Source organism: Archocentrus centrarchus, chromosome 10 (assembly GCF_007364275.1).
Source record: "Archocentrus centrarchus isolate MPI-CPG fArcCen1 chromosome 10, fArcCen1, whole genome shotgun sequence".
Lineage (NCBI taxonomy): Eukaryota > Metazoa > Chordata > Actinopteri > Cichliformes > Cichlidae > Archocentrus > Archocentrus centrarchus.
In genome coordinates, this window is record NC_044355.1 from 12,274,122 (window position 1) to 12,284,417 (window position 10,296).

The following is a 10,296-nucleotide window of genomic DNA, read 5'->3' on the forward strand; positions in this document are numbered from 1 at the left end:
TTCAGATTTAGTGTGAGATCATATACGAAAACAAAATAGCTTATTTATATGTAAACTGGTATGCTGGTAATAACCTACTAAAGGTCTTGCTGTAAAGTGATAGAAACTAGTGTTGCATGTTAACATTATTCAGTTTTCTCAGCATTCTCCGATAATAAAGAAAATAAAGGTTAATATGGTGATATAGTTAGAAACGTGCACATTATGTAACCATGTTTGAAAATAAAGGTTAATATGGTGATATAGTTAGAAACGTGCACATTATGTAACCATGTTTGCAAGGATTTGGGGGGGGGACCTATTTTGTTCATTTTCAGCCCCCAGCCCAAACACACACACACACACACACGCCTTAAATCAGCTTTCTTCTGATTGGCTGCCCCTCTAGAACAGAAGGTTTCAACAGCAGGTTCATGGGGCTTCTGTGCCCCTTATTAAAGATATCCCCTCTCTGTGGTGTCAGAAAGATTCAAAAACAAAATGAACTGTTGAAAACCAAGCATAGAGGGGTTCTGAAGCCTGAGCTTGTGGATTACAGGGACTACCTTTACATACGCTACCCTTTTTATTTGAAAACATTTATGTTAGGCATGCACCATTGTAGGAGGGTGTGCACCCCATGATTCCAGTAGCTTGTAGAACCACCTTTAGTGGTGATAACTTGAAGTAATTGCTTTCTGTGTGACTTTTATCAGTCTCTCATATCATTGTGGAGAAATTTTGGCCCACTCTACTTTACAGGGTTGTTTTAGTTCATTGAGTTTGCAGACATTCATTTATGCACAGCTCTCTTAAGGTCCCACCAGAGTATTTCAGTCAGGGTAAGGTTTGGACTTTGACTGGGTCATCGCTACTCCTTGATTCTTTTCTTTTTCAGCCATTCTGCTGTAGATTTGCTTCTGCGCTCAGGATCTTTGTTCTGTTATAGGACCCCGTTTTGACCAATCTTTAGCTGTTGGATAGATGGCCTCACATTTTGACTCATGGTGAACTCAGTGACTCCAGGGTACCCAGATCCTGTGGCTGCAAAACAAACTCAAATCATCACCCCTCCACCACCATGCTTAACAGTTGGGTGTGAGGTGTTTGTGCTGATATACTGTGTTTGGGTTTCACCAAATGTCGTGCTGTGCATTATGGTCAAACATTTCCACTTTGGTCTCATCTCACCAAAGGACATTGTTCCAGAAGTCTGGTTGTTCGTTCAGATGCAACTTTGTAAACATGAACCTTGTTGCTATGTTGCTTTAGAGAAAAGGGGCTTGCCCCTGGAAACACTTCCAAACAAGCCATACTTCTTCAATCTTTTCTAATTGTACTGTCATGGACTTTAACATTTAACATACTAACTGAGGTCTGTAGGGTCTGAGATGTAGCGCTTGTGTTTTTGGCCCTTTGTCTGAACTCTGCACAGTTAAATTTGTTAGGACGTTCACTCCTCAGGGGGTTGATGCATTGTTTTAACACACACCTGAATGCTTCAGATCAGCAAACTGCCCAAATTTTTGCTTTCATAGAGGGTGCTAACAATCAAGTGCAGTGGATCAGTGGATTAGCAGCACCTGGCTGCTATTTAATTCCTACTCCCATGGAAGCAGTAAAGGTGTACTTAGTTTATATGAATGACCACTTGGCCACAGTGGGAACGAAGAACTCTGTTTTAACAAGAAAGGACCAGGCTCTTGAAGGGGCAGCCAAGGATAAGATTTTAAATTGGGAAACATGAGGTACATGTAAATGCACACACTCTGTGTTAACTAGGTGATGTGGTTTAATATAACTAAGAACTTTTACTCACGTCTGGTTCTTTGATTGTATTTAGAACTAAATGTGCTTTTGTACCATCCCAAATAATTAATTTAAAAACTATTTTCTGAGTAGTGAAATATCAAGTGTTTTACTTGCTACTTGAATCCAAAATTAGCATGCTTGGAGACCAACTTGCAGCACTCTCTATAGAGTTAATGTTTGTGTATGTAAAGGCTGAGCATTTGAATCACTTTATAACAGTGCAGTAAAACATTTCCTTTTGTTTTTTGCATGTCTAGATCTCAAATTTGCATTAAAGTCAGCATGAACATTTTAGACAAAATTTGCAATATTCATAGCCTATTATAGACTATTTTTCCACATTGGTGGTTATGATAACTGATGTTATGTGTTTTTCTAATTAAATGACAAGTCTAAAAATGTCAGGAAGTTCTTTTAAAAAAATGCTTTCACAATAACTCAGAACCACCGAATGTTGGTATTTCCGTTTAATAAATTACCTAAACACCTTTCCAAAACTGTAGAAAAATACTAACAGTTTTGGCACTGTGCTGGTTAAAAGGGCTGCGACACATGGACAGCGTAAAGCACGATACCCCCTGCAGAAAGGAAGGGAAGTCTCAGTGCCATAAAACCTCTCTGTGAAAGCCTGTTCACCCCAGAATTTATAGCTATGGTAGGAAGCTTCAATTCAAAGTGACATTTGCTGATACAAGCTCAGAAAATGAGACTCTCCATGAGGCAATACAGATGTCAGCTGGTCTATATTTCATAAGACAGCAGAGAAGGCCAATCATCTTTCATGATTTTTAGGGCTGTATTGCTGACATCCTAAATTAAAAGTTAAATAAAAACATATGAGAAAACGTGCATGGTTCTCAATGTGCTACACAATATGTACAACATGGAGCACTCTTCATTTGCTTATGTGGAAAAATCTCTGCATAATGTAAAATGTTTTGATTACAGGTTTGATTTTCAAACCAAAAGAAAAAAATCAAATCTCTAACTGTAACTTTTAAGTGCCCCAAACAAATCATGTGAAGTGCCTGTATTTCATGACGACACTTTCTGCAGTCAAACTTAAACAGATCATGCCAAAAAACATTATTTACAGCAAGCATGTGATAAATGTGGAATTGCTAACAAAAACTTTGAGGGCTTCCTCCAAAGTGTTGGTGAAATAGATGAGAAAGAGTGACACCATGTGTTTCAACTAGGTACTATAACTCAGGTTCTTTAAAAAAGTACTAAATACATACACCAAATACTAATAGTAGTCATCTTTGTCCCATGACACACATAAGGCTGCATACATATAAATATATGTAACAGTTTATTGGTGGTTTTGATATTGATTAAATCTGAGCTAAATATACTTTGTACAGATCTGGTGTTTGGAACTGTCAGAAGGTATACGTCTTTCCTTTTGTATTTTTGGGTGGTGATGGGAAGCTTTGAAATTAGCTGCAAAGACAGAGACAAGACAAACAATTGCCAAACAATAAAGCATATCCTGAAGTCTCACTCTCGCACACACAGAGAGGCCCCACAGCTCCGTGTTTGAGTTGTGGTACTGACAAACAAGAAACAGGCTGTTTGTCTTCCCTGGGATCAGTAAACATCCTCAACACAAACAAGTTCTTCTGGAGTGAGAGAGGAGAAACTCACACCGTTAGGGCAGCTGCACTCTCACTCCACCACAGCCTTTGATGTCCTTCAGAGAGAGCTGATAATGAAGGCTCCTTACATCTTAATTCTTTTAATTGGAGTGTGGATGTAACAGGTTGCTGATACCAGGCTGTCATTCTTTTGGTTTGATGAGGAACGAGGAACTAACTGAAAGGAGAAATTTTGTGCACTTTCTCTACTAAAGAGTGATACTTCTCCAGCTGGCTAAAAGAACACATACAGGTCACAAATACTCACTTTATTTTCTTTCCTTTCAAAATGACACTTGTCTTAAACAGCTGGGTGCTAAAGTTGTGACCAAACATGACTTCAGCTGGAGTAAAAGTTGTATTAGATTGGTGTTGAGGTCTTACAGAAGCAGACTGGGGCATGTAGGATCATTTAAAATACAACGAATGTTTGTAATGTTTTTTTTATTCCCAGTGGACATCAGTGGATTAGTTATATCAAACATTAGCAACAGAGCAATGTATTGTAAGACAAAGTCACTTAATGCAATTCACTGACAATGAAAACAACAGAATATCATCCGTTTGTTTCCTTTATCTTTCTAGTTGAATGTATCTCATTGGGCCTTACTTTGCGAATGAGCAAGGGGGGGGGGTGTTTGTGCATGTGTGCTTTTTGTTTTTAACTGTTGCTAAGGGGAAACCAAGGACACTTTAACTCTGCAGCAGCTTGCTTACCCCTCCTCTGGCCACTTCAGGCAAAAAAAAAAAAGGGGGAAAAAAGCCCTTCTGCAGCTTGCTCTGGGCAATACAACAAGCATTTGGTTCAGGCAGCAGCTTGCGCTGCAGCCTCAGGTTCTGTCTGGCTTGCACATGATAGATTTTAATCAGTGACTTATGACCCAAACCAGACTACACTGACTGCATTCAAGCTTTAGTAATCTCATAGTCAGCTGTGGTTAAGTTTGACCTACAATGGTAAAAATTTGCTGTATCATTTGTCTATTTTAAAGTATATTGTTAGCCAGTAATTGGCTGCTCACTGATTTTTTATTTATTTTTTTAATTAGACATTATTTGAAAAAGATGTCAGCCAAAGAAAATAAAAATGCTAGTATAACATGAACGTTTGTATGTTTGCGTGCAAATCTGTGTCTGTCCTGTATATATGTGCTTAAGCCCGGGATGATCTTCAAGGGCCTGCTTGTTTGTACCTGCTGTGTCATTCTGCTCGTCCTCTCAGCAGGACAAGCTGTAGCCTTGGATCAGCCCCTCTGAGATCAAAAGACTTCTGTGATTCTTATCAGATAATATTCTTGTCCCTCTTGAGTCCAGTCTCCTCACACTGTTGACCTGGATCACGCACACTGTTCGTTATGGCCCCTTGGTCTTTCCTCCTCTTATCACTGTGATGGCCAGGCCTTGATAAGGCAGGTCCAGGCTCAGGACACAGGGAGGGAGGGAGCTGAGCACTCTTTTAAGCAGTTGCATAACTCCAAGGCAGTAAAGCAGTAATCTTAGCTCTATGCATGAGGTACTGTGGTTTACACACTCACAAAAGTGACATATTGTGATTATAAATGTATTCTGACTTGTGCAGTTCAGTTTAAATATATCCACACATTTAAACAGTATTATTTTGATTTTAAGGTTATATGAATGTGATTTGGGAATACACCTGACCCATTTATACTCATCTTCTTAGTTCAGCTACATCTGACATGTGACAGCAGCACATCTGTCTCAGTGGTACATGTATTTATGAGTATACTGGCCAGGCAGACAGACAGAGGAGACTGGTGTCCAAAGTCACGACCCTGCCCTGACCTGAATGAAGGAAATGGTCACACTGCTCGAGACAAAGCAGGTTAAAGGAGAGTCTGAGGGGCTGGCTGGTCAGGCTCTAACAATGGGTCCGTGCTCTAAGACTGTGGGCCACACAAAGGCCACAGAAACCCCCTTTTTGTACTCCCACATTGCAAAAGAACTGGCATTTCACACCGGCCTGTGAACATCCATTCAATCAAACTACTGTTTAACCCGACCCCTGGCTTTAACAGAAATGAAGATGAGTCTGGCGGGATGTATTTAGGTAACTGAACACACTGACCTCGATTCACCTAGCCAGCCTCAAGTCACTAAACAAATGGCTCGCTCTTCAGTTAATATTATAAAACTTTGAATGTCAATATGCAAAATGTAAATATTCTTTAAAGCATGTAATCAATAGGGATACCAATAAATAATGTGCCTAGAGATGGGGTGTAAGAAGCAGTAGCCCCCTGGGGAATAAGAAACATGACCAGACCCTTCGTCTGGGTCAACTACCCTCGAGCTGGGGCTGAAAGAGCCTACCACATGACCCTCTCTCTTCTCAATGGACTGCTCCTCCCCTATACCTGTACGTGCCTCGGATCAAGGTGTGGGGGCTGAATATCAAACAGACTGAGGCCTTTGATGTGGATAGAAACACAAACACTGATTTGAACAGAGTCGTAACAGCTTATTTGTTCCCTTTAGTCATTCATTGAGCTGCTTGTTGAATGTGCATGTCTTCAAAGGGCTGCTGCATGCACCAGTGGTACAGTAGCCGAGGAGGCCCTGAGAGATGCCTGTCCTGGAGAGGTTGTAGGAAGGCCATCTGGCTTCCTGTTCCTTAGATTTGATATTGATTTATTGACTGTACATGGCAAAGATAAGGGGGACAGCAGCTGCCAGAAGTTCTCCGCTGCATCCTCACAAACAATGGCCCTCCTGGTCATCTGCATCCTGACTAAATAGTTAATGGATCATTCATAGTTAACTTTTCACAGGGAAAAGAGAAGTTACACAAACAAGGAAAATCTAAGTTTTGTCTTTTTTGAAGTGACAAGAAATGTTAGATGGCACTAAAACAATTACACAAATGAACCTCTTTAAGGTCACATATTTATTGCTAATTTTACACTTTAAAGAGTGTATTTAAGCACATTTACTGCTCAGCAGAGCTCAGATAATGGCAGTTTTAACGTTTGTTGTAATAAAGACTGATCCCAATAATGAGGTGCAAAATTGCATTTACTATTCCTAACAAACCCTAACAACCTTTCACAGTTTACACAATCACAAAAACCATTAATTCAAATTTAGGCTCCTATGAATAACATGTCTCCCATTCCTGTTAAGTGAGCCAAGAGCAGTTTGGCCTGAGCCTTGTTGTTAAAGGTGTTAAAGCAGTGCCACAGTAAATTGTACTCAAGTCTCATTTCTCTCACCAATGCACCCCCACCTTTAAAGAAAGACACACTCACACAAACTCTGGTGTCAGCCACCCAAAGCCTGTTCCTCTTGCCCACCCCCAGCCTTTCTTCCCTTTCCCTGCCCACACAAGGCTGTGATGTGACTGTCCGAGATAATGAGGTGAGAATTTTATTGCAGCGCTCTGTGAGCCTGGCACCAATCTGTGAGGAGGAACGCCATCGAGGCCTCTTTGCAGGCTCTCTGGTGTGGGGCGCCCTCTGTTGTTTGCTGTGAGCTCTCAGTGAAGCCAAGCACTCATCCCGTGGGTCTGCAATGCACTTCAAAGTGGGAGATCAAGGGTCAACTTGCGCATGACATCCAGAGAATGACAATGCCTCAGCCAGCCTGCGCCTACTCCAAGATACCAGTCCCCCAAACACAAAGGTATGCAGGCATCTCCCTTACTACTTTTCTTCATGGAGGAAACGCTTATTCACGAGAGTGATATACATACAGGAAGAAGGTAGTGCTCTATCTGGATTCTACACAAATACTGTTGGGCGGAGGCAGTGCGAGGGCAGCAGAGGAAGGACAGCAAAGGAGACATACTGGCAACAGATTCTTTGAGGTGTCCTGTTTGACTGCTGAAGCATTAATTGATAAGATACAGTATGAGTCGACATCACACCGCTTATCTTTACAGAAAGATATCTTGTGTCATTATCTTGTGTATTAGAAGAAAAACATGTATGACAGTGTGATCAAAGAGTTTTCAAAGTGGGCTTTTTTGGCTACTTTGATATTCTTAGTTAAAGCACAGATGTGAATAACAATCATTCCAGCTCCTCTTAAATAAAAAAAACATAGAGTGGATACCAAATATGAACTTGTAGTGTTAGTTACATTCTGCACCCAACCATCACTGCAATTGGATCAAAGACTGTTTTCGCACAGCAATTAAAGCTGCTTTTCCATTCACACGCACACACAGACACACCCTTTTCCACCCCAGCAGGCAGCTAGAGGTAAACCTCTTGTGATCAGGCTGTCATTTCTCTGGTTGGCTCTGTTATTCCAGAAAGCCTTTGTAAAGGAGCCAAGTGGCCCCGGCACAGACAGAAGGTGGGCTCCTCACATGCATCTGAGGGAGGGAGGTGCTCCTGGCAAGCAGAGACAAGAAGAAAACAAACATGGAGCTGAAACAAGACAGCGGCATAAAATCCCTGCTGTTTAATACAGGAAATCAGACCAGCATTACATTGATGGTACAATAAAGAAAATACAGCAAGGATTAAAGTGGCAGAGGTAAACAGGTGTTAATAGGCAAAAAAAAAATAGTGCATGCTTGATTTGAACAAACCATGTGTGCGCAATTTTGGCCAAGACATGTTTGAAAAAAAGAATCCTGAAATTAAATGAGTGAATAAATAAATAAACAAATACGAAAAAACAAGTTTTCAATTGTCCAAAGTCTTCAAAAACAGTTATGCACTTTCGTGACTCAATTCAACCTTTACTTCATAGGAAACTCTCAAAAGAAATTGGCAGGAAGGGCAAGGGCTGCCATTCAGCTGCTGATGTGCAACAAAGTGCTTTGTGGTTTACAAAATGTTTTATTGTATGGTCTACCAGGAGGACTGCCATGTAGTAGCCATGTCACCTTCAGAGCAAATAATTTCGTAAAAATTCAATAAATATAAAACTTTATGTAGTATCTTATAGACACTCATTGGAATCATGTGTTCTGAGGCAGCAGACTGAGGACAGTGGACACCAACAGACTCAGCAAAGCCATCTGAAAGGCGAGTGAGGATGTGGGCGAGGAGCCTGACTCCCCAGCAGACATGTCAGAAAAGGAGGATGTGGTCCAAGCTACAGACACTATGGACAATCTTTCACAGTCCTGTCCATACAGCATGACATGCTGGACAGATCCAGGAGGGCATTCAGCAAAGGCTCATTCCACCACAATACACCACAGAAAATCACAATCAATCTTTACAGTTCCTCCCTATGACTGTTTTCATGATTACAAACTGACATCTGGATTATTTTCACTTCCCATTATCTTGTAAACATGTACTTAATGTTGTTTAACTTTGTTCAACTTTGGAGTACTCGTATTTATTTTAACATACAACAGTTCATAATTTCCTATCTTTCATTTAAATTTAAAGTGAGCACCTGTAACAAAACAACCCCCCCCCCCCCCCCCCCCCCCAAGTATTCTGATTCTGATTCAAAGCATATAAATTAAATTAAAAGAAAGGCTATATGGCTAAGGTGGATCAATAGCATCAGTGCTTCATTACTCAGTGCTGTAATACTGTTTTGAAATCTGGTGATAGAAATAAGGAGTGTTAACTGTAATTCTCCCATATGCCCACAGGCCCAAGGTTGTTCGTTTTGGCTTTATCATTACTTAATACCATGATTACATGTTGAATATAGGTTTTATTTTTCCATGCAAATCTAAGGCTTCGTGGGCTAATGAGCTGAACTTCATTTGTTAAGACGTAATTGCTTTTTATTTTTCAGATGTTATGATAAAAAGTCATCAGGCTGGTTAAATCAACTCTGCCTTACTCAGCTACAAGACTAAAATGTGTGTACACTAATACATCAGCAATATACACAAAACAGTACTGTGAAAAAGTCTAAAGCCACAGCTCCTGTCTTTATATTTTGCTTCCAAGGAGTCAGACTTTCTTGTGATTCTTTAAAGTGGTAATGACCAATAGTTTCCCAAGCTTTCTAAAGGTTTTTCACAGTTTTTCTTTAGACATTGGCTGCTTTTCACTCATTTTCAGTCCAGTCCTTGTAACTGACCATTTTCAGAAGGTTTTTTTTTTTTTTTGGTTTGTTAAGCCACTTAAACATGACCAGTGAATCATTCAAATACAAAAAAGACACTTACACTCAAGGGATGAATCGGTGTTGTGCTGCACATAACAGTATAACACAATAGTTGTTATTAATATGTGCGGAGGAGGGCACGAAAGGGGTACAACAGTAAGTATCTACAGCTATGTATAAAACACAGTGGAGTCTGTGTCATGGTTCGGGGTTGCATTTCAAAGCCTGGAGAACTATTCCTGGAGACAACTTAAAGAAATTACACGAAATCTGCCTAAGAGAGTTCAGCCTGTGATGAAGAATAATGTGGTTGTTACCAAATATTGACTTTTAGACTTGTTAGAATTCCACAAACTCAATATACTGTATTTCCATGTATGTTTGCAGAATTTATCATTTTCTTAGCAAAATGCAAAAAAAAATGAAGGGTGGCCCAAGTCTATGCACAGTACTCTACGTTGTGTGGATTCACTTCAGTCTCTTTTATACTTCTACTCGGATAATTTGCAAGGGCTTTAATCTGCAGCACTGCAACATCTGCATGTAATGGTCGAGTTGAGGTCAAAGCGCGCCCTCTAGTGTTCACTGTTCATCCATAACACTGGACAAAGTGACGTGACTGTCACAGTACACCTCTGGTCGGGATGGGTAACGGACACCTGCTCGCTGTCTATAATTAGATGTCTATCCCGTATAAGCAATCCAGAGAAAACTGCAGCCATCAGAGGTTGCCAGCCGGTTCGGAGCATTAAGGCCAAACAGCGATGGCCACGGGTTGAAACGGGACAACAGGCTGACGAGATCGCAGAGC